General features: G+C 41.6%; 2 protein-coding genes and 1 non-coding gene across 3 annotated transcripts in view; all 3 read left to right on the forward strand.

The window, feature by feature from the left end:
* Positions 1-2679: 2679 nt before the first annotated feature.
* The window catches only part of VDR (vitamin D receptor), a 110325-nt gene continuing 88671 nt past the window's right edge, over positions 2680-24333 (forward strand). The window contains exon 1 of the mRNA XM_032786765.2: positions 2680-2758. The gene's annotated coding sequence lies outside the window, so the exon portion shown is untranslated. The remainder of the gene's footprint in view (positions 2759-24333) is intronic.
* The window catches only part of PRR13 (proline rich 13), a 328718-nt gene continuing 308507 nt past the window's right edge, over positions 4123-24333 (forward strand). Inside the window, exon 1 of the mRNA XM_075061071.1 lies at positions 4123-4129. The gene's annotated coding sequence lies outside the window, so the exon portion shown is untranslated. The remainder of the gene's footprint in view (positions 4130-24333) is intronic.
* Positions 11800-11937, forward strand: LOC116828555 (U4 spliceosomal RNA). Its single transcript, XR_004374555.1, has one exon. It is a non-coding gene; the product is annotated as a U4 spliceosomal RNA (small nuclear RNA).

A 24333-nucleotide genomic window follows, 5' to 3' on the forward strand; every position in this document is an offset into this window, starting at 1 on the left:
TATATACCTCTTGCCTGGCGTGTCAGTAGGTGCCAAACATAAGTCTTCTGTATCCTGACTCTGAAACATTCGTGTTGATAGAACATCGGTGAGTAGCTCTTTAAAATACTTTGTATAGAAGATAGTCTTGCAGAATTACAAATATCCAGCAATTTCTCTTATGCTTTTGTTCGTTTTGGCTTTAAAAGTCAACTCTGAACGTTGTCTCTAACAGAAACAGACATTCAGAAAAATGAGTTACTTCAGCTCAGAAACCTGAATTCTCAGTTACCCTATAACAGCGGTTCTCAAACTGTGGATCGGGACCCCATTTTAATGGAGTTGCCAGGGTCAGTATTAGACTTGCTGGGACCTGGGGCTGAAGCTGAAGCCTGAGCTCTTCCCCCGCCCCAGGGAAGCAGGGCTCAGGCTCCAGCCCTCTCTCCCCACCCCAGGGGTAGTGAGGCTTAGGCTCCAGCCCTTACCCCATGGTCATGTAGAAACTTTGTTGTCAGAAGGGAGTCACGGTGTAATTAAGTTTGAGAACCCCTGCCCTGTAAGGGTCTTACATACCACTCTGGCATCATAAAGAGGCATCACACCCCATTTAAGTCCCTTTCATGGCCTCAGTCTTTTTTCTGTAAAAGAGATGCAGAGTCCATGAATATGCTGACAGGGTGGTAGTTTATAAAATAGGTATATTTCCATATAATATATATCTCATAGAACTGGAAGGGACCTTGAAAGGTCATTGAGTCCAGTCCCCCTGCCTTCACAGCAGGACCAGGTACCGTTCCTGATAGATTTTTTTGCCCTAGATCCCTAAATGGCCCCTTCAAGGATTGAACTCACAACCCTGGGTTTAGCAGACCAATGCTCAAAACATTCTGCCCCCCTCTTCCATAAATGTTAGCACTTTGCAGAACATAGATAAGACACATTAGCTTAATTCTATAGTGCGTTTTGCTTTCCGATCTCAGAACTGGGGTCATTCACCCAATTTCTCTGTCCATCAGGTGGTAGTGTGGGTAAGGCACCAGACTGGGACTCGAAGACCTGGATTCTATTTCTAGCTCTGCTACTGACCTGCTGGGTGCTACAGGTCAAGTCACTTAACCTGTTTGATTCAAATCTTCCATGTGTAAAATGGAAATGACTAATTCCTTTTGTAAAGCGCTGTGAGAGCCCTTATACTGCACTTTTCATCCACAGATATGTTACTACTGTTAATACTGCTGGCCAGAAGGCTGGGTTTCTCAAACTGGGAAGACATTGACTTTAATATTGAATAATAAAGTACTATATCATACTATAGTTTAAATCTTGGCTTACATTAAGAGTATGGAGATCATGCTGGCTTGTTCAGATTTGTATTCTGCCTGTTCTGAGGATATATATTTTTCCAATATCAGTCTTTGTTAGTGAGTAGATACTATTGTGGCTTTCCCTGCAATCCTGTGATTTCAGGTGTGGAGCTCTTATCTGTATTTATGCTCAAAATAGAATACTTATCATTTCAAACTGTAGTTATCTCAGGCTTGTGTGCTCAGACATGATGATTTTTTATTTATGATTTATTTCTCGTCTGATTATTTCTGGCCTTGTCTCCTTCATGTTCCGATATGGCAGAATCTTCTTAATATCCTCTTGGATAGAGCGTTGGACTGGGAGTTCATAGAACTCAGTTTCTGTTCCTGTCTGTGGCACTTATCTGCTGGGTGACCTTGATCAAGTCACTTTGCTTCTCTCTCTTTCTCCTCCTGCTCTTTGTCTGCCTTGCCTACTTGGACTGCATGCTTTTTCAAGGCAGGTACAGTCATTTCCTGTACGTGTTCAGTGCCTAGCACAATGGGGCCCCAATCTTGATCCTCTAGGTGCTACCGTAATTCTGTTAATAATAATAATAGTTTCACAGTAACAACCAGGAGATGCACTGTGAATTAATTACTTGCTGATATGATAGTTAATGAACATGCAAAGGCTATTGCATTGCATATGATACTTACTTCATTTAAGTAACTGTAGTTTAGCTTGTAATTCAAGCCTAGCAAAATGTGACAATATTTTGAAACCAATGAAATCTCGGTAATACAAAACCTCACAACTGCTCTCTGCTGTAAAAGCTTTGAGGTTGGGGAGAGACTATATAAAGGACTTGATCATTAACTTTAAACATGTGAAGATCCCATTCAAGTTAATGGGACTACTCATGCTTATTGTAAATGTGTCCTTTGCAGGTCAGAGATGAATGTTCAGGATCAAGCCCAGATTAGTAAGATTCTCCTTCTCTTGGTGAATGGAGAGGAGCTTTTTTGTCTCTAACTGTGACTAAAGTTTTCTTTGCCCTCATGTAAAAACACATAGCCTCGCTATCCCAGCCCCAAATGTCGTTGGTCAGGCTGCTGTCTGAGCATAACCTTGTAAATCGTTCAGATTCTGGAGGTTTGACTTTTTCTATGGGAATGGGTCTCATCAAAAACTCATCCCTGGGAAGGGAAAAAGAATTACCAGTAATTCTTTTCTCCAAAGGTACATGGTCATAATAGAGCCACTTTCACCCACTTGCTTCCTGTGACTCGTCAGCCGTGTTGCTAGAAAAGGAACTGACAATTGAGGGCTGGGGCATTCTGACTCTGCCTTCAAGTCACATGACTGCCACTCTGAGAGTTTTATATATTCTCAGTTTACTAGTCAGCTCCACCAGTCTGTCCATTGGAGGCACAGAGCTGGCAGTTGGAACATCTTATAGCTGCATGCTGCCCGAGATCAAGTACTGCAGGTAAATAACTTTTTCTTTTTATCTAGCTTAGAGATTTACCCAATCCTTAAATTCCTCCCCCCAGTCTTGGTGCTCTGCTTTTGCTAAATTCAGGTGACATTCACTGCATTAAGAGTGATTTTTCTCAATAGTGTTCTTAATGCAGGCAAGAGACAATTGCCTTTGTAATACACTCTTAAATACAGTAAGACTTGTTTTAGAGAAGTTTTCCTAATGACAGTAATTATTAATTACTAAGTTTAACAATTTACTTCTCTTTAGCCTTTTTATTCTTTTGTTTTCCTGCATTTTTGCATTACTAAATGTTCTACATTGACATAATTCCCCCTCAAATTAGGAACAAAGAGGTTTTTTTGTTTTTTCTTTCCCTTTCTCCTCCCCTCTCCCCCTGGTTCTGAAGGTCTTAACTTGTCCCTGAGCTATTTATAGCAATTTCAGCAATATTTTCTTGCATAATAAAAAAAATCTTCTGATTTCTTCTCTTCCCCCCTACCCCCAAGGGATAAGGGCAGTAATGTGACTGTAGTCGTAGTTTTGGCATGTAGTGTCAACAACTTATAGTTACTTGACACTGATGCAGATATTAAATAGGTATTATGCTTTCCCTTGTATTCTAAGGATTTTTTAATCTCTGTTTAAAAGCAAGAGAGAGTCGTGTGTCACCTTTAAGACTAACAGAAGTATTGGAGCATAAGCTTTCGTGGGTGAATACCCACTTTGTCAGATGCATAATCTCTGTGTTTGTTTGTTAAGTGGGGCGGGCATCAGGACATAATTGATATTTGAAATGTCTTTAAGAAAACTAGAGATGTGTTTAAACCACGATGCATGTTTCTCTTGTTCTTTAATACAGAATTCTTTAGTTTACAAGTACAGCTTCTCTTTCCATTCAGTAATCTTTTGTTGTTGTTGCAGGCTTTATTTATTAAATAGTAGGTGGTAAATTTTCAGACTGAAGTATGATCTTTAAGTTTAAGAAACTTCTGGTGAACAACTGAAAGGTTTGCTTCTTTTTAAGTCCTACTTTCAGACCATGACTCTAGTACGAGAGATACACAACCCTGAACTTGTCTCTTTGGACCAGCTCCTGCAAAATTTTAAGTATCTGTTTAATTTTACACACTATGAGAAATCCCACTGAAATCAATAGGATTTTTCAGTACATAAAGTTTAAATGTAAAAATTATTTGAGGTATTTAGGGCCTTGATAAATAAGTGGAGGAAGACCCTCATTTCAGATGTCATGGTATCCTCTTGCACAGAGGATACCCCTTCCAGGGAGGGGACCCCAGTTATTATAAACAGACAGGTAATCGTTGGATTTGTGATGACTAGGAGAAGCTCCTGGTGAATTGCCTGCTGGGTGCAAAGGTTGCAGACTTGTCAAGACATCTAGATAGATTTATGTGCTGGGGAGGAGGTTGTGATTGTGTCATAGCAGGTACCAGTGACATAGGGAAAGGTGGGACAGAGATCCCGGAGGCCAAATTTAGGATAATAGGTAAGAGACTAAAGTCCAGGACCTCCCTGGTAGCATTCTCTGAAATGCTTCTAGTGCCATGTAGAGGTCCAGTTAAACGGGCAGAAATGCAGAATCTTAACATGTGGCTGAGATGACTTTTGGAGGAGGGATTTAGGTTTAAGAATTGGAGAACCTTTTAGGAAAGGAGGAACTTTAGAAAGGATGGACTCCACTTAAACAAAAACAGAACCTGTTCACATTGCTGATAAGCAGAATTAAAAGGGTCCTAGAGGAGTCTTTAAACTGAGTGCTGGGGGAAAGCCAACCAGTACAAAGGAGCAAACAGCTCAGAGGGGGATCCCTTGGGGGAGGATTTATTAAAGGGGGAGGCGAGGATAGATGTTGATAAAGTACAGATAGGAACTGAAGAGAAACAGTCAAATGAGTCCCATACAGTTACATTACATGAAGACACACCACTAAATATTGACCAGTTTAATAAGTGTTAGTATTTCTTCCTACCATTTTTATACAAAGATGGGTAAACTTCAGTGAATGGTATTAAATGAGGATATTGATACAAAAGGCACCATAGAAACTTGGTGGAACAATTATAATCAATGGGGCACAGCTATGCCAGGGTACAAAATACAGAGGAATGACCGAGTAGGTTGTGCTGATGGAGGAGTGGCACTATATGTGAAAGAACATAGAGTCAAATATAGTAAAAATCTTAAGTGAAGATACTGTAGAATCTTCATGGATAGAAATTCCCTGCTTGAATATTAAGAATATAGGAATATGCTACTGACCAGAATGGTGACCGTGAAATGCCCAGGGAGAATAGAGCATTTACAAAACCAAAAAACACAATAAGAAATGAGAGATTTCAACTATCCCCTATTGATTCCAGATATGTCACCCCAGGATGGGATGCAGCAAGAAAAAATTTCTAGACACCATAAATGACCGCTTCTTGGAGCGGCTGGTCCTAGAACCCATAAGGGGATGGACAATTCTTGATGTAGTCCTAAGTGGAGCACAGGATCTGATCCAAGAGGTGAATATAGCTGAGCTGCTTGGTAATAGTGATGATGATGTAATTAAATTTAAACATCCTTGTAGGGGGGAAAACACCAAAGAAACCCACCACAGTAGCATTTAATTTAAAAAAGAACTACTTCTTTTTAAAAAAAAAAAAAGAGGGGAGCTAGTTAAATGGAAATTAAAAGGAACAGTCACAAGGGTGAAATGCCTGCAAGCTGCATGGAAACTATTTTTAAAAACATTGACATAGAGGCTCAGACTAAATGTATACCCCCAAATTATAAATGAAAGCATAAGAGGACCCAAAAAAAAGGCCACTATGGCTAAACAGCAGAGTAAAAAAGGTGGCTAGAGGCAAAAAGGCATCCTTTAAAAACTGGAAGTCAAATCCCATTGAGGAAAATAGAAAGGAACATAAACTCTGGCAAGTTAAGTATAATAAGGCAGGCCAAAAATGAATTTTGAAGAGCAACTAGCAAGAAACAAAATCTAACCACAAAAAAATTAAGTACATCTGAAGCAGGAAGCCTGCCAAACAATCAGTGGAGCAACTGGATGATCAGGGTGATAAGGAGACCTCAAGGAAGACAAAGCTATTGAAGAGAAGCTAAATTTAATTCTTTGCATCAATCTTCAATACAGAGGATGTGAGGGAGGTTCCCACACCTGAGCCATTCTTTTTAGGTGACCGATTTGAGGAACTGTCCCAGATTGAAGTTTCAGTAGACAAGATTTTTGAACAAATTGATAAATTGAACTATAAGTCACCTGGACCAGACAGTATTCATCCAAGAGTTCTGAAGGAACTCAAACATGAAATTGCAGAACTACCAACTATGGTATGTAACCTATTGCTTAAAAAGCCTCTGTACTAGATGACTACTGGGTAGCTAATGTAATGCCAATTTTTTTTTTTTTTTAAAGGCTCCAGAGGTGATCCTAGTAATTGCAGGCTCGTAAGACTAATTTCAGTACCAGGCAAATTCTTTGACACTATAGCAAAGAACAGAATGATCAGGCTGATTATAAAAACTGAATTGTATCAGTTGATACAGTGTTCTTGGACTGTCAGAAAACACTTGTCAAAGACTGTCAGTTGTTTGCATGCATGTTCTCTCTGCATGGTGCCTGTACAGGATCCTTCAATCAAATGGCTCAAGGAGTCCGCAGACTGTTCAGTGGTGAAGGCATTCAGCCAGGTTTATTCCTGGAAAAGCACAGTATTAGTGCCATATACGTGCTCCAGGCACACTTAATACATGGATGCCCATGACAATGGACCAGCTCGGTGAGCGACAGGACTTCCTAATTTCCCCCTGGCCAGATACCCCCCCTGTGACCCCTCTTCTATACACTGATACAAACATGTTACATATTGCCCCTCTGATGTGATTAGTTACCATCCTTTACTTTGCACCTCTAGGCTCAATCAAAACGTCTCTATCCGTCATCCTGATCTTATCTTTAGGAGGGGTCAGTGTGTCCCTGTATCATCTTCCCGGGAGTGTGTATACACCATAAACTTGTATCGGGGTGTTCTGGTGCCATCCTTCTGGAATGTGTTTATGTGAATACAAACACTCCTAGGCACTGAGTATTTTTGCAGTGCCATTTCTGTTCTTGCCAAGCTCATGTATTGGATAGATGCCTGCTTGCAGGTTCACTGCTTTGTAACCAGACCTGACTTTTGCTTATAGCTGGTTTCTCGCTAACTTTGCTTTATCTCAACAGGGCCTTATGTCAGATCTCAGGTTCTCTTCGTACTGCAAAAAGGTCCCACTCCAAAAGATCGTAAGCAAACTAAGCAGTCATGGGATAAGAGGGAAAGTCCTCAAGAATTAAGACGGGAAACAAAGGGAAGGAATAAATGGTCAGTTTTCACAGTGGAAGGAGGTAAATAGCATGGTCCCCCCAGGATCTGTACTGGGATCTGTGCTGTTCAACATATTCATAAATGATCTGGAGAAGGGGTTTAAACAGGGCAGTGGTAAAGTTTGCAGACTAGAAAAGGTTAGTCAAGATAGTGAAGTCCAAAGCTTGCTATGAAAAGTTGCAAAGGGATCTCGCAGATCTAGGTGATAAAATAGCCAAAGAAATTCAATGTTAATACATGCAAAGTAGTACACATGGGTGTAGTGGAGAATAGTGGGGTTAAAATTAGCTTTTACCACTCAAGCCGCTGATCTAGGCACCATCATCATGGATAGTTCTCTGAAAACATCTGCTCAATGTGCAACGGCAGTCAAAAAAACTAACAATGTTAGGAACTAGTAGGAAAGGGATAGATAACAAAACAGAAAATGTCATCATGCCACTATATAGATCCATGGTGCACCTTGAATACTGCATTCTGTTCTGGTTTGCCCCATCTCAAAGATGTGTTGGAATTGGAAAAGGTTCTGAGAACAGCAACAAAAATTATTAGGGGGATGGATCAGCTTCCGTATTAATCCCAGTCATTTTAATCTCTCCTGTTCATCTTAGAAAAGATATAACTAAGGTGGGGATATGATATGGATCTGGAAAATCATGGTTAATACAGAGAAAATGAATAAGGAAGTATTACTTACTACTTAACATAACATATGAATTAGAGGTCACCCAGTGAACTTCATAGGCAGCAGGCTTAAAACAAAAGGAAGTAGTACTTCGCACAGTGCACAGTCAGCCTGGGGGACTTGTTGCTAGGGAATGTTGTGAAGGCCAAAAGTATAACTGAGTTCAAAAAGATTTAGATAAGCTCATGGAGGATAGATCCGTCAATGGCTATTAGCCATGATGGTCAGGGACACAACCCCATGCTCTGGGTATCCCTAAACCTTTTGATTGCCAGAAGCTGAAGCTGGATGATAGAATGAATCACTGAAGTATCTGACACAGGCCACTGTTGGAAGACAGGATACGGGGCTAGATGTGCCATTGTTCTGATCCAGTTTGGCCATTCTCTTATTCTTAAATTATTTTGAATTTTTTTTGTTTTAAAATGTATTTAGATTTTAACATAATTTAAGATATGAACCCATAGAAATGCTTGTGGGAGTGTACTTGTATCCATGACATCAAGAATAGACTTCACAGATTTTTGAAAAACATGTACAAATGTGTGTTTCACTGTCACGGTATAAAGACATTTGAAAATCTTCCATTTATAAACTACTTAATCTCTGGATTCAAATGTCTTAGATCCTGTGTGTAATATAACAATTTGTAATCAGGTACCTTTTATCTTACTGTTAAGGATTTGGATTGAAGATGTGGGTGGGTGTTGATATCAGGTGTAAATTTATGACTACAGTTAATCCTTGGTACTGATGGAAAAATCAAACTTGTTTTGAGTACAAGGAGGGTGAGGTGAACCTGTGACCATAATAACAAATCCAAACGGTTTTTACTTGAGGATTTGACTGAAAACAGATTAATTTTTTTGTAAGGTAGCTCAGTCCCAGTCTCCTTTGGGAACAGGAAGGGGAGTAGAATTAATTTCTCTAGAGAGATTTGAAGAATACTGAAATTTCCATTCTTCAGCTCTGATAAGACAACTTGAGGGCTCATAATTGTGCTGGTAATTGATCTTCACCTGAATAGAGACGTGCCGCTGGGTGACTGTCTAGTGATTAAGTGTGAGTATCTAGTTTATGTATCGAGGTTGCACAAAGATAGCAGAGAAGACTGCTGTGCAAGGTTAGACCATGTAATTTGAGGTTTGGGTTGTTTTTAATTTGAATTTTATAAAGGTTGCATATTGCTTCAGAATCTCAGGCATCCATGAAAAACCTGCTGAACATTTAACTTGATCACTATGAATTCAGTGACAAGACACACAGTTCAGTTCAATTAATGATACTTCATTGAACTATAAAAGTGTTGCAAGAGAGTAAGGAAGAAGACAGACCTCTGTTAGAGGCAGGTATAGTTTGCTGAGGATGGAGTTACATGCTATGTTTTCTGTTTGATTCCTCACTGTCCATTTGTCATAAATGTCAATGCCTGACCTAGGAGTAAGTTGCTACATGTTGCACCACACCATTGCTAGTCTATAATATGGTTGTTACATATAGATTTCATACTAGTGGATAAAATCTGAAATTTCAGATAGGTCATAATAATAATCTTCAACTCACCCAGATCTGGGGACCATGACTATCATTCAGCTATATCTCAGTGTTACACTTTATTTCCCAGTCTTGCTTGTAGTAGAATTACACATGTATCCAGGGGCTTGCGTTGTATCACAATTGCAGATAAACCTAGGCCACACTGGATGTTTGTTCTTTAGGTGCAATTTACTGTTTTAATATACAATGATGCTTTCATTTTTTTTTCCTCCTGGCTTTCACTGTACTGGAAAAAACTATATTTTGCAAGTCTAAATTTTAAAAATAAAAGATTGCGAAAGACTTCTGGGGAAATTCTTTATCCAGTGAATGTCCACTGTAATCCTTGGGTTCTCAAACAGGCACTACTGCACAATTAAAGTCTGGATGACCTCACCAATACGTTATGCCTGATATCCTAATTTCCTGCAATATAATATGCTTGCTTCTAAAGAGCTGTGTGGTAACTTATAACCGCAGGCAGTTACATTTTTCATAGCCTTAGACCAGGCCTGGTTATGCAGTCTGACTTTCTGGGAATAACTGTGTCAATAGGGAGCCATGCAGCCTGGAAAAACCCTGGGGGTGGGGGAGAGGTGCATGTCTACCCAGAAAGGTGAGGACTGAGCAATCCTTGAGGGATCCCAGAAGAGAAATACAGGCGCAGTTGCCTTGACCTATGGGGTATAGCGTGGCAGCGTGTGTGGGGTGTATGACAGTGTGAATTACCATAAGTGCAAACAGCAGTGAAAGCAAGTACCACAGAAGGGGGAAAGCACAGAGAAGTCATCCTGTCTCTTTCCCCAAAGGACAATAAAAAGAGGCAGGGAAAACTAACTATTAATAGTTAAGAAAAGCAGCTACACGAGCTATGCAGAGAAAGGCAACTCAGTACTGAGGACTATACAAAGACACAGCTAGTTGAGTTGTTGTAATGCATGACCAAAAGAGGAATGACTGTCCAGGTTTGCAGGGACCATCCAGCCCCCTGGCAGAGTCCAGAGAAGGGAAAGGGGACAGGGGGGAAATCTTGGAGTTGACTCCTTGAAGGGAGGCCGGAGAAAAGCTGACTGACAGTAGCTGTGTTCCATTGGGATCGAAGGCACTGATGCAACAGGAATTGTGGATGGAGAAACTGTGCCAGAAGAACCATAGTGGGTGGCATAGATTCCAAATTACTTCCCTGCTTTAGAGAGGGGAAGATGACATGGATGTGTTTCTAAATTAGGGTGACCAGATGTCCTGATTTTATAGGGACAGTGCTGATATTCAGGGCTTTTTCTTATATAGGCAACTATTACCCCCCCCCCCCCATATCCCGATTTTTCACATTTGCTGTCTGATCACCCTATTCTAAATGCTTATGAAATGGGGTGTGGATTGAACAAGGTGAGGAAGGAGGACTTGGTATGGTATCGGGTTCCACTGCTGTCTGGGCCAAAGGCTTTTGGGGCATTTTCACCGTTATGCACAGGGGACTATAAAGATTACAAATGATTGTAAACAAGCTTTGCTACAAAAGTTTAAATTGGCCCCTGAAGTTTGTAGGAGAATATTTTTGGGCAGTTTGGGGTGGCGGAGGGAAGGGGACATGACCTGTGCTGAGGCTTCAGCTCAGATTAAGGGTATGTAAGAAAGTGGGGAACTGGTTGGAGGGTTTCTGTGGTCAATGAGTCCAATGAATCAATGGGTTCAGAACAACAGTTCTATAAACTCTGCCATCCTAACCTAAAATCTTAGTTAATAGACAAATCCTAGAAATATAGCTGCAGCTGCAAAATGTGCTCACCGTTACGTGGCTAGGTTTTCTATCAAACACAGCCAGACTAACAGGGAAGAATGTGATCCGAGAACCAGGATTGAGCCCAAGTGGAGACCTACAGTCAGGGGAAGGGAAGCGACTTCTGAGAAGCCCTGGGACAGGTTGAGGAAAAGGAGTGTTCAAATGTAGGCAGTTGGCCTGTTTTTTGCCCGAGATTGCCCATTCTTCCAGCTGAGGCCCAGTGCTGTGCTGGAAAGACTAGCTGTACTTCCTCTGCGATGGGAGAGTCGCACAGTCGGTCCACTAATGGCATATGACGTTTATGATGAGCCATTCACATCCCAACCCACCACTTCTGTGTCATGCTGCGCCCTGCTGGGTTGCAGATCCAGTGGAAGTTGAATGTCTCCCAGTTAACTACCCCCTTCATCATATGGGGAGATACTGGGACTGCTAAGACTATAGTTAAGCTCCATGTCATGAAACTCCATCAAATGCTCTCAGGATGTGAAATCAGGGTTAAAGTTCCTACCGTAAAAGTCTTTGCTCTACCTACAGCAGAGATTTCTATATGGACCCAGGAATTTCCTGGGTCAAGGGATCTGAATATTTCATTTAAAGAGTCATCTGTGTGGTCAAAATATCTGTGCTCAGATATGTTGAGTGAGCTAAGATCAACTTTGCACAGTGGCAGTATCATAACCAATGAAGTTTAATCTGAGGTATGATTATTGCTAGTTGAAAACTTTTCCCAATACTCTGCTTGCACTGACCAAAAATGGGGGAGGAATCCATTTGTCAGGAAAACTTGTTTTTATACTTGGTGTTAGTCTATGACTTACTGACCCTCCAAGCCACATATGACAACCTTCAGAAATTCAAGAACGGGCACCCTGGCAGGAGTGCCCCACAGGGTTGAAGCCCTGAGACCCCCCCCCGCCACTTCCTTTCTGGGCAGGGATCCTGAGCGTTCCCTCCCCCCTGCCTGCGCCCAAGAGAATAGGGGGGTGGCATGAGGGGGAGCTCTGCGAGCTGCACTTCAGCTGTAAAAGAGCCGCATGCAAGCCACAGTTTAGCTACCCTGGTCTGTGATGTTCAAAAATGCCTAAAATCCCAGCCATAACTCACTTGACTTTGCTTGCAGTGAAAATGCAGCTCGTCTGTTGCAACCTAATTAAAAGCATCATTTCATTTTTTTTCTTTCTTTATCTCCTGAAATTTTACTGAATTAGTTTATAATTTCAAAGGTTATTGAACCAACTGGCAATCTTAGGACTGTCGGGGCATATTCTGCATGGGTTGCCGCTTCATAAATCTTGTCCTTGATCTATAGACCTTGAATTCTGAACTCTTTCCTACAGAAGCTCTATATTTAGTGCCTTGAGCAAGAGGGAATCAGTGAGACATCCCACTGTTAATTGCCACAGCGCTGAATGTGTAAATATCACTTGAATAATTTGTCAGCAAACCCTACTTGACTTAAGACTTGCCTTAAGTGCATCTCGGTTCTTCAGGGCTGTATGCGCATTTGTCAGACTGAACTGTATATTGATTTCAACTCTTGGATTAAATTACTCAAGTCTTCAACTCTTTACCTGGTCCTCATTCTCCCACTTGACTGCTATGGGTCACAGCATGTGTTATTCTTGCTAGTCTGTCTGTTTTGGCATACATTTTTTGCATTTGTTGTTTGAAGCGACGGAATGGAGAGTTTCTGTGAAACTTTTCTCCTTCCTTTATTTTAGGGATTACTGAAATTAAAGCTCTGATGGCCTCCAAACTCTGGGCCAGCCCTTCAGCTAGTAAATCAAACATAGCTGTATTGGCTTCAGTGGAATGATGTTGATTTTAAACCAGCTGCGGATATGGTCCTCCTATCATGAATACATTTGGGGCTTGGCATAATATTTGAAAGATTATTTTTTGTTTAAAAAGCTGCATGAAACTCTTTAGTCATGCATCTTTCTGTTTCTCCTTAATCTGCTTAATTGTTTGTTTTGGTAATGACAATGAATGCTCCCTTGATACAGGCATTTGGTTTAATGGTTTATATGTATTCTTGTATCCTATGATATATAAAATTCTGAGGAGCGTAGGATTTGCTTAACACAGAGGAAACTCCACCCTACCTCTTAATTGTTGCTGTTCTTCCCTTCATGTTTTGGAATATGAGATGTGGGGAAAAGAGAGATACATAGCCTAAAGTCAAGAAATAAAGTTCTTAAAAGAAAAAGGACTGTTGTGAATGGGGCAACCTAGTTGGCTAGGAGTGAGAGGTGCCAAAAACTAAATCTGGCCAAGTAGCTGAAGAAGCAAGACATTAGGGGACAAAATTTGTGTTCACCTGAGATTTGAAAGGAGATAGGGGAGTTGATTTCAGCTTCACTGCTGCTCCAACAGATGAAGTAGTTGTGAACTATAGTTTTGTAACTAAGCAAGTTGATGAATTAATGTTCATGTCCTTTCAAATCTCAGATTAAAACTAAGACCTTGCCTACACTGGCGCTTTACAGCGCTGCAGCTTTCTCACTCAGGGGTGTGAAAAAACACCCCCCTGAGGGCAGCAAGTTTCAGCGCTGTAAAGTGCTGGTGTAAAACAGTGCACCAGCACTAGGAGCTATGCCTCTCATGGAGGTGGGATATTTTAGACTGTTGGGAGAGCTCTCTCCTAGTGCTCTGCCGTGACTACACAAGCCACGTTAAAACACTGCCGTGGCAGCACTTTAGCGTGGCCAGTGTAGACTAGCCCAAATTTTCCCCTTCCCCAACACACTTTTTTGCGACTGCATTATTTAACTTTATAGTATTATGGGATGGTTAATATGAAGGATGCTGTTAAAAATAACTTCCGTGATGGTGCTTCACTTTCCCACGCTAGTTCTTCTTGTCTGAGATTTGTAAAAGGGTGGGCGAAACTGTTCTGAAGAACAAAACTTTCCCTTTGTGCTGTCCTTGCCATACCTGCAGTTAGCTGGATGTGAATGTGTTGCTGCTTTCTGAGATGCGGTGGTATAAACAGATCAGTAGTGCAATTACATGGATAGCAATATCAGTATGGAAATCATGTTGACTAAGCTAAAGACAGAGTTCCCAGTGGGAAAAGTAGCTTGGAAAAATAATTATTCTAGATAAGAAATATAGAATCACTGCTCCTTGCCACTTTTGTCCAACTGCATGTCATTAAATCTCCCTCCCCGGCCGCCTTTATTTGTGTTTTGGTCTCTACAGACATCTGCTTATTTGTGGATGGGTTTGAGTTAGATTAGTCTAATGCCAAATATTATGCAGTACACATGGTGTTTCATGGAGACTAATGGTGCACAGATTTAACTTTTTAAGAACATTTCTCACTCTTAAATGCTCTCCCTCTTGACGAGCTCTAGCATAGAGATACTTTAGAGGACTCTGAGTTCAAGGTGAGGTAGCGTGTAGCTATTTAGCATCTTAGCAATTGTTCTTTGAGTTCATTTGAGTCCACAAGGCTTGCATCCAGGGGAATAATGGGACCAAAGTGTTACTCCCACCATGTTCCTGTGTTTTGGGTCAGTGGGAGTGCCACTCTGGTGAGATGACCTTGGTTATTTGAAGAGCTTTTCATGTTGCTCCAACACTGCTACAGTTGGATTCTAAAGTGCCTTTGATGTGTCTGCTCCCTGCTTTCTCTAATATCTATATTTGGTATAGGGAGGAAGAGATTCCCATCATTGATTTCTCAGTTGCTATGGTGGTGGAGTGGATTCCCAATGGTGACAGTCAGTTTAAGGGGGAAGAGGGAATGAAGAGCTTATACAGGGGCAAGATGGGAAGTGAAGTTTCAGATTACTGCTGCTAAATATGTATCTTCTTTTCCCCTTCCACTTCATCCCATGGCCCCATATTACTCTTCAGCAGTCAGTGCTCATATCTGGCTTCTCAGTCTGACTAGTGATTTCTTGACCAGGGTCATCATATACAAGACTGATTCTCAGGGCTCCAGGAATCTAATCCTTTGTCTAGTGAATATAGCACCCTCTCTTACAGACTTTGGCCCAATCATGTACTCAGAAACCTTTGAAGCACCTGAGGAATGCATGAACCAGATTGTGTGACTCAGACCCCTGTGGGTGGAAGCCTGTGAAGGAGGCCTTGCAATGACCTTTTTCTAGCTTCTTTCACAGAGGGCAGCTACTAGACTAGTCCAACCAGTTTGAGCTTTGCTCATTGCAAATGACTTTTTAAAATACCACCTTGGCTCTAACTTTCTCTGCTTGGGGATTGAGAGGATATCTGAGCAGTCTCCAATTGCACCTGACCTCTGCCAATGTCCTTCAGATCAGGAGGTAGCACTGTCTCAGTGCTGGTGGACCTGTCACCCCAAATAGGCATCTGTACCTACCAGTGCAGTTGGGATCAATGTGGAGCTCTGGATACTGTCCATGACATTTTCATTGACTCACTTAAATGACTTGGAAAAGGAAACACAACTAATCTAGCATCGCTTGTTCTTTTGAACAGATGGTGCTACTCCTCCCTCAGAGCGCTTACTTGTGGAGCATGCAAGGCTGTCCTATCTTTCCTTTGTGCAATGTGTATTAGAGCGCCAAGGAAAATCACTAGACGCTGGGCTCGAATGCCAGCAACATGCACACTATTTCAGCTCTCTCTCTTTCGTGTCAAATGCAGATAGTGCTATTGTTTAGTTCTCCTAGTGACTAAAGCAGATTGTTAGCCCGTGAGTAAAGGGCAATTGGCAAGACTGAATTGATCATGGGAAAAGAGAAACAAGCTGACACTTCCTGAAGTGTTGGATGATTTGCTTGATGGAGGCTGATGTCTTCTGATTGTAAAGGTTGTGTAGGCTAAGGCCTAGTCTACACTGGGGGGTGGGAGCTAAGTCAGTCTAAGTTACACAATTTCAGCTACGAAAATAACATAGCTGAAGTCGACATATTTAGAGCTAGTTACCAGGCTGTCTTCACTGCGATAGGTCGACTGCTGATGCTCCCATGTTGACTCCGCCTATGCTACTTGCTCCAGTGGAATACCGGAGTCAACAGGAGAGCGCTTGGTGGTCAATTTATCATGTCTTCACTAGACGCAATAAATCGACCCCCCCCTCCCCCCCCTCCAGGTTGATCGCTTTAGAGGTAAGCATAGACATGCCCTTAGTCTTGGGTCCTTAGGGATGCTTTGCTTCTCCATGCTCAGCACTGCCTCACAATCCAGTGCCAGGTCCACTTCATGGCATATTTTGGTCCTTGGTAAAATACAGGACTGCCATTTTCTGAGACTCAGGATGACAGTTACCGTCAAAGGAGACTCTGGTACTGGCAGATCCCTATATGATGCTTACTGACCCCTGGTATCATGCTGCTTTTGTGGCAGGCCTTTGGCTTTGGAACTGCCTTCCAGAAGATAATGAACAAGTGTAGACCATACCACCTGCTGAATGGCATTGTGAACAGATGTCTTTCAACTGAAGACTAGCACGCACGCACACACATTCCATGTGCTCTAGCAATGTGATAAGAGAGCGGAGAAGACTGTCCTGTGGACTGAATTTTGCTTGAAGTTTTTGGAGGATATCCTGGTGATGGGTCTATGTAAGCAAATACCAGCTGCATTGACTATATAACTGTATCTAGTGAGCTTTTGCCAGTAAACATTCCTTTTTGTTTACCATGGCCATTTAAAAAAGTTGCTTCAAATTAATAATGTGGGAACCCAGGAGCATCTCTATTAGCTATGTAAGTTCCTCTAATAACTGCCCTCAGTAGCTTTGTAGTTTCTAAAATGGTCTTGATTTTCATTGCTTTAACTTTATTTAAAGCTAGATGTAGAGGCTGCTATAACTCATCTATCACATTCACATTCTTTAGGATCAGTTAGTTGAAGTAGGTAAGAATTTCCATGAACTCTAGCAATCAGATCCATGTCAAGTACCATAACCTTTCCCTTTTTTTTGAATATTCAGTGGAAGAATTCTTGGCCTCATCTGCATGACCCTACAGCTGCTTGATGACACACCTGCCGTAGCAGACTCTTTGACTGCATTCTCAACATACGTCCAAAATATTTTCATCTTCTTTTCTGGCTGACTTTAGAAACAAGGGGTGGTTGACCTCTGACAAATCTCTGTATTTTTAGTATGAATTCCATTATAACCTAGTATCTTTCTAAAGCATTTGCTTTTTTGAATCTTTTGTACTGGTCTCTGGCTAACAAGTGTCTGGTACACATTTCAAATGCTGAGTAAATGGCCCTAGCCACTGCTGGAAAGTGGGAAAGAACCTTCTAGGCGAGGGGTAGGCAAACTACGGCCCATGGGCTGGATCTGACACGCGGGATTGCCATGGGCCCTGTACCGCTCTTAGAAACGGCTGGCTCCACATCCCTGTGGCCCCCGGCCAGGGAGGCAGAGGGCTCTGTGTGTTGCCCTTGCCTCCAGGCACCGCCCCCTCTGGCCGGGCACAGGGAACCATGGCCAACGGGAGCTTTGGGGGAGGTACTTGGAGGCATGGCAAGGGCAATGCACTCAGAGCCCTCTGCCCTCCATCCCTCAGGGGCTGCAGCACTTCCTGGAGCAGCACAGGACCGGGGACAGGACAGGCATGCAGGGAGCCTGCCCTGGTCCCCGTGCGCACCACTGCCACCCCTGGAGCTGCTTTAGGTAAGCTGTGCCGGGCTGGAGCCCGAACCCCTCCTGCAACCCTGCCTTGAGCCCCCTCCTGCACTCTGGACCCCAAGCCCCTTTCCTGAGCCCCCTCCTACAGCCTGCACCCCTCTTCTGCTCCAGTCCCTTGCCTTGAGCCCCTTCCTGCACACCGCTCCCGCACCCCAACCCTCTGCCCCAGTCCTGCATACAATTTCCCCACCCAGATGTGGCCCTCAGTACAAAAAGTTTGCCCACCCCTGTGCTAGGACCTAGTCCCTGTGTACTGGGCTAACCATCAAGCTCCTTTGTGAAGCAAGAGCCAGACTTAATCCACAGAGCAAAATTTGAATAGCTGTTGACTGTCTTGGCATGCTCCCTGAAGAGCTCCTTTTCCCCTCTTTGTGTTGTGAATGACATGGCACTTTTAGATAATAGGTTGAACTTCATTTTCTCATTTGCTGATTTAAGCCTACCAGAACTTAACTAAAAGCACAACAGGACCTTTCTGAGTTAGTAACTAATGCCTATCAATGTGGATATATTTGCATTGACATCCAGACTTGCCTACTAAAAATAGTTTAGTGTTTATGGTCTGTATGTATCTTAGAAACTGGGGGAGATTGAAAGGGGTGGGTGGGTTTGAGAACAGCATGTCCTACCAATCTCAATAGCTGGGTAGAGTTACTCTGCTCAGCACCACTACTGAATTCCTGTTTATTTTAAAGTATTTTATCTATGTATATTTTCACACTTGCAGGAAATTATGGGAGGGAGTCAAAAATTTAATGATTGTAGACACTCAGATTCAAAAAGTTAATTTGTGTTTCCACAGTTATAAAGCTTTAACTTTGTATGTCAGAATATACAAAGTAAACTTTCTTCAGTCAAACTCTTCAGTTCTCAAGCTGCAGTTTTCTTATCTGTAAATTTCAATTATCAGTGGAAAGATTGTGTGTGGTGAAATTGACATTTACCGATGATCTAATCCTCCTAAGCCTAAATATATGGTTACTATTGAACTATGTTCCCACTAGTCATGTATGTGCTAACTGCATGTGTTCTGTAAATAGCTACTTTAGTATTTTATTACAATCAGTCAAAGGTGACTGCCCCTACCCAAAGCTTTGTAGGTTTATGACATTTAGGAGGGGGGAACAAAATTAGCTCTATACCTATCAAGATTAATGTGACACGGTTAGCTATTTAAAACCATTCTCTAATGTGGCTGTCTTTCTGGAGACACGTATGACTGTACTGTTCTAGTAGCTTGGCTCTTTTTTACCTATGACTTATCTGATTCCAGACATTTCCTATCTGCCAATTAGCAGGTAGAGACAGAATCCGCTGTTCAGCTTTCTCCAGTGTGTGTACCTCCTAACAGATCTGCAAGCTTAGACTAGTTACTTGATCTTTGCTTTTCTTCCAAAGAATTTGGCAGTAGATGAGTGGAAGATGTTAAATCTGATGGAGACCTTCTGCAGTTTCTCTTTCAAGTGGCCCCACAGAGGCAAGTCAGTGACTTGCTGCATCTTTCCACTTTCTGACCTAAAGAGATTTGTTGTAGTTCCCCAGGGAGACTCTGGAATGAGTGATGCGTCAGTTTGTATCAGAAGAGAATGGTGTTTTGCCAACATTTGCATTACAGGTTCATCCAGAACATATCACTATTCATCACAATTCTTAAGAACTGAAAGTGCTTGGATTATATTGGTGAGTCAAAAAACGCCACTGAATTTGTTTTATTTCTTCCATGTGCTGGCAGTTTTAGACCTTCAGGTTCCATCAAAATTGAATTAACCCATGTATGACTTCCTCAGATTACCCTCATAATTGCCAAGTGTCCTTACTCATCAACAATAAATAAAATCAGACATCTAATCTAATGCAACAATGGGGTTGAGAATCTAGTTTCTCAGTCAGGATATACAGTTTCCAACAATGTAGCGGTAAGGTTGGTATACAAGTGTTAACAAGTTCATATACTGTATTTGTTGAGTTATATTTTACAAGAGATGAGACCATAACAAAAATCTAGATCGAAAAACTCCCCATGAATTTGGAAGCACCCAGAATCTAATAAGGTGATAAATAGCAGTTAACAACAAAGAACAAATCATGTCAAGGCAACCTATTATCCTTCTTTGACAGGGTAACAAGCTTGAGGAATAGGGGGGCATCAGTAGATGTGATGTATCTGAAAATTCAGATACATTTTTGTTACTATCTCAGTGACCTTCTCATAAGCAAACTAGGGAAACATAGCCTTGCGAGCCTATTGTAAGGATTGGTACACAGCTATTTGGAAAACCATACTCAGAGTAGTTATCAATGGTTCATAGTCAAGCTGGAAGGACATATTGAATGGAGTCCGGCGGGGGTCTGTTGTGGGTCCAGTTCTAATCAATATTTTCATAAATGACTTGGATAATGGCATAGAGAATACACTTAGTTTTTGTGGAACATATCAAGCTGAAAGGAGTTGCAAGCGCTTTGGAGGACAGGATTTAAAGTCAAAGTGATCTTGACAAACTGGAGAAATGGTCTGAAACAAACAGGATGAAATTCAATAAGTACAAATGCAAAATACTACAGTTAGAAAGGAATAATTATTTGCACAAATATAAAATGGTAAACGACTTCCTAGAAAGGAGTACTGCGGAAAAGGATCTGGGGGTTATAGTGGATCACAAACTAAATAGGAGTCAGCGAAGTGAACATTATTCTTGGAAGTATTAGCAAGAGTGTTGTAAGCAAGACACGAGACATAATTCTTCCACTCAGCACTGATAAGGCCTCAACTAGAGTATTTTGTCCAATTCTGGGCACCATGTTTTCAGAAAGATGTGGACATAATGATTAAAGGTCTAGAAAACTTGACCTTTGAGGAAAGGTTGAAAAAATTGGGTTTGTTTAGTCTGGAGAAGAGAAGACTGAGTGTGGGATAAGATAAATCTTCAATTTGTAAAAGGTTGTTATAAAGAGGAGAATGATAAATTGTTGCTCTCTACTGAGAATAGGACAAGAAGTAATGAGCTTAAATTGCAACAAGGGAGATTTAGTTTGACATTACGAGACTCTTCCTAATTGTAAGGGTAGTTAAGCACTGGAACAAATTATCTAGGGAAGTTGTGGAATCTCTGTCACTGGACGTTTTTAAGAACAGGTCAGACAAACATCTGTCAGGGATGGTCTAGAATCTAGATAATACTCCAGTCCTACCTCAGTGCAGAGGACTGGACTAGATGACATTTTGGTGTCCCTTCCAGTCCTACATTTCTATGATTTTTTTTTTTTTTTTTTTTTTTTTTAAGGAAACTGGGGGAAGTTTGAAGCTAGCTCTCAATTCTTTGGCTTGAGCCTGTTTCTAGATTTTTGTAGCAACTGTAACACTCCCCACTTCCTGCACGTTTGTAGCTGTGTTTAAAGCACAAGAGCAGTGTTACTGAGTTGGGGCTGCAATGTAAACCCTGACTTTTGAACTTTCTGACTCTCATGGGTCAGACGGGAAAAGAGAAGGCACTGATTTAGCTGATATTGCAGAGTTTTGGATGAGAGCCATTGAGTGCAGTGTGACTTGGCTTCAGCAAAAGTTACAGCTCCTGAGGCAGGGGAGGGAGGCAGGCGCTCAAGTTAGGACATGCCAAAATTAAAGTTGGATGTGCAACTTCAGGTGTGCTTCTTTTTGCAAATGCAGCATTACTACACAGCCTTTAATTACATGATAACCTACTAGTTTCCAGATAACTCAGTGTAGTATCATGCAAAGATACATGGATAGCATTTTATAATATTTTCATTCCTTCGTATACTTGCGGCACTGTAGTGATCCAGTTGATCTTTATTGCCTTTCTTCTTTAATAACCAGATCGCCTACCTGCCAGGTATGTGGGTGGGTTTTTTGTTTTGTTTTTGTAATAACTTAAATCCCATTTTCTTGTTAACCAGTAACCTGTCCTCCCTTAAGTGCTGCTCAGGAGATGGGGCAGTTAGCTTTGGTTAACTCAGTTGCAGACTTAATGGTCTGTGTACTTCAGTCAATGTGCAGCTATTTTCTATGTTCTTAAGTTCTTCTTTCACAACATACTACAGCTTATTTACTTTAAATGACTTTTGTGGACTCGGGCATACATGGAACAGAACTGCAGACGCTACATATGTTTATGTAAGTCTGCAGGAAAAATACTGTGTATTGTACTGATGTGATCGTTGTAATGCATAAGCACAAGTGGTCAGTCATGCATATGTATGCAATGTCTTTTTACTTCTAAAATGTGCAAATCTGATGTAGAGTAACAGCCATAAAATCTCATAATGCTATTTTTAGAGTGATGCTGTAAATTTAAAGTGCTATTTTCCCATTTTAAGTATAGGGAAGGCTGTGGTAAAGCCATAGTGAAGCAAGTTAAATGTATGTTTGTTTGTTTTTAAAGGTAGCAACTTCTTGTGAGTTACTCTAGAATGAGCAATAAGAGCTGTTACAAATGCTTATTCAACTGACAATTTGAGGTGCTAACAGATTTTTGTAAACTATTTATTTAGGCAGTTTTAACAAGTTTACAAACCTTTGCCATGTAAACCTCCAAAACAGAACAATCATTACAATGCTAGCTTTTGTTCAGAGACATCATATAATGACTGTATTCCTAGATATTTCTATTTAACTAGTGTTACCATCTTCCAGAGTGAGAATCATTACAACACCTGTAATATGTCATTTCTAGTGATTTTTTTTTTTAATTGAGTGAAATCTCTATATACACTTAACAGATCAGTCATGTCTATCAGATATCTCACAGCTTGTTAATTCTTTACTGGTACTTGTATTAGCACTAAATATTCTCTACACAAGTACCTGGTTGAGCCCTGGACAGGCATCATGCCTAATCTGGCAGGCACAAGTATTCTTTGAAATTGTGGCCCTCGAAGTCCAAACTCAGTCTCAATTTTTATGTCTTCAATCTTTGAATATAGGTGGACAATGACAGGGATATTAGAAATTAAATAATTTGTACTTCTTATTTATGTTCCTCTTGGGTCCTAGGGCTGGCTGACCTAGCACTGGTGTGTGGTCTGTTCTACTGGTGTTTTTTGTTGTGTTTAAGGCTGGCCAGCTGTGTCTCTTGTGCCACACCTTTTTTAAAGCCATATTCCTTGAGACAATGGGGAAATATAACCAAATCAGTTGGGATAATGGGTAAGAAGGATAGATGGGAGCACAAGCGCTGACTTTTGAAAGTGCCAGGGGGGAGGGGGTGGCAGTGCTTGACCCCCTCTAGGCCCTGCCCCCCCCCCACCTCTTCCTGTCCAGTACCTCCCTTAAGCGTGCCGTGTCTTCACACCTCCCTCCAGCCTCCTGCATGCTGCGAAACAGCTGATTGTGGTGGGCAGGAGGAAGGGGGGAGTGCTGATCTGCAGGGCCCACCGGTGGGCGGGAGGTGCTGGGGGGTGCTCTGCACCCACCATTTTTTTTCCCCCATGGGTGCTTCAGCCCCAGAGTACCCTCGGAGTCAGGGCCTATGGATGGGAGAGGTTGAGACCTTCCTGCCCTGTGTTGGCCTTCCAGTGTCCCTGTTCATTCACGATCTGCAACTTGCAGCAGAAGTCTCCTGTACAGGAGTCCACAACAGGGACAACGAGAAGTATTCCTATTCCTTCACTTCAGCAAGGGATACTTGGAGACCTCCTACAGGTCTGCAAGGTCAAGGTGGTCTGACTCAGATGCAACAAAAGGAGCCCTGCTGCATGGTAATGCTAGGAGCAGTTTGTTTTGGCGCACACCTTGGAGCTAACACCCGTCAAAGCCTGCCTGTTTTCTACTTTGCTATACAACACTTATTTGTGAAATACACGTCTGAGAGGATGGACAAGCCGTCCTCTGACTTATGTCAGGAAAAAAATGTTACAGCTGTTTCTCTGCAAGGGAAGTCATCACAGATTATAGTTAAAGCTGCTCGGGAACTGGAATTTGTTTCCTAGGTAATCTCAAAAATTTCCCATGCAAAAAATTCTGAAAAAAAAATTGTTTTGATGGACTCCTAGAAATGTAGGACTGGAAGGGACCTAGATAAGTCATCACCAGTCCTCTGCACTGAGGCAGGACTATGTATTATCTAGACCATCCCTGACAGGTGTTTGTCTGGCCAATTCTTAAAAGCCTCCAGTGACGGAGATTCCACAACCTTCTAATTTGTTCCAGTGCTTAGCTACTCTTACAGTTAGGAAGTTTTTCCTAATGTCTAGCATAAATCTCCCTTGCTGCAATTTAAGCCCATTGTTTCTTGTTCTGTCCTCAGTGGTTGAGAAAGGTGATACATTTTTCTCCTTTATATATAACCTTTTGCAAATAGAAGAGTGTTCTCATGTGCCCCCTCAGGCGACTTTTCTCCAGACTAAACAAACCCAATTTTTTCAATTTTTCCTCTTAGCTCATATTTTCTAGACCTTTAATCATTATGTCCACATCTTTCTTGAAGTGTGATGCCCAGAACTGGACAAAATACTCCAGTTGTAGCCTTATCGGTGTTGAGTAGAATTGCTTCTCGTGTCTTGCTTACAACATTCCTGCTAACACATCCC

The sequence above is a fragment of the Chelonoidis abingdonii genome, chromosome 26 (genome assembly GCF_003597395.2).
Source record: "Chelonoidis abingdonii isolate Lonesome George chromosome 26, CheloAbing_2.0, whole genome shotgun sequence".
Classification (NCBI taxonomy): Eukaryota; Metazoa; Chordata; order Testudines; family Testudinidae; genus Chelonoidis; species Chelonoidis abingdonii.